Genomic DNA, 1,263 nt, shown 5'->3' on the forward strand with positions numbered 1-1,263 from the left:
GGGCCCTACCCACTGAGCCACAGGCACTGCCTGGCAGCCAGGCTTCTTAAAACCAAAGACAGGCAGTTCCTCAAACTAACTGTGAATAATAGAGTTGTTACCATATGACTGAGCAGTTCTACTCCTATGAAAATAAATATGCACACAAAAAATTGTACACCAAGGTTCCTAGCAGCATTATTCATAATAGACAAAAGTGGAAACAACTTAAATGTCCATAAACTAATGACTAGATATTCAAAGTGTGGTATGCCCATACAATAAGCTATTAAAGAAATGAAGTTCTGATACATACTTAAAAATGAATAAACCTTGAAAACTTAATGTTAAGTGAAAGAAGCCAGGCACAAAGGGCCACATACTTTTTTTCTTTTTTGAGATGGAGTCTCACTTTCTTGCTCTGGTAGAGTGCCATGGTGTCAAAGCTCATAGCAACCCCAAATTCCTGGGCTCAAGTGATCCTTTTGCCTCAGACTCCAGAGTAGCTGGGACTACGGGCGCCTGCCACAATGTCCAGCTATTTTTAGAGATGGAGTCTTGCTCTTGCTCAGGCTAGTCTCAAACTCCTGAGCTCAAGCAATCCATGAGCCTCGGCCTCTTAGAGTGCCAAGATTACATGCATAAGCCACTATACTCAGCCAAAGGGCCACATATTGTATGATGATTCCATTTATCTGAAATGTCCTGAATAGGAAAGCCCATAGAGACAGAAGTAGATTAGTGACTGCCAGGGGCTGAGTGGAGAATGGAAAGTGACTGCTAATAAGCTTGGAGTTTCTTTCAGAGGGGATAAAAATGTCCTAGAATTAGATAGTGGTGATGCACACCTCCAAATATACTAAAACTCACTGAAATGTACACCTTAAAAGGTATACACCTGTATGGCACGTGAATTATATCTCAGTAAAGTTATTATAAAAATAATACATATCAAACAAAAAAATGAATGCCACGAAGCAGAAAGCCAAGAAGAAACCATATAGTTCTCCCCACCACCCCCCAACCTCTGCTTCCCTGTGGACATCTGTTTTAGACTGATCATTCTACAAATCAGCTTTCTTAGTTTTTCCATGCACATAGTAGACAGAAGATGTTTACTCTACAGTTCAAAATGTATATGTTGGCTTGGCGCCTGTGGCTCAATTGGCTAAGGCGCCAGCCACATACATCTAAGGTGGCGGGTTTGAATCCCCAGCCCGGGCCCGCCAAACAACAATGATGGCTGCAACCAAACAATGGCCAGGCGTTGTGGCGGGCGCCTGT

The sequence above is a fragment of the Otolemur garnettii genome, unplaced genomic scaffold (genome assembly GCF_000181295.1).
Source record: "Otolemur garnettii isolate 467f Iridium unplaced genomic scaffold, OtoGar3 scaffold00024, whole genome shotgun sequence".
NCBI lineage: Eukaryota > Metazoa > Chordata > Mammalia > Primates > Galagidae > Otolemur > Otolemur garnettii.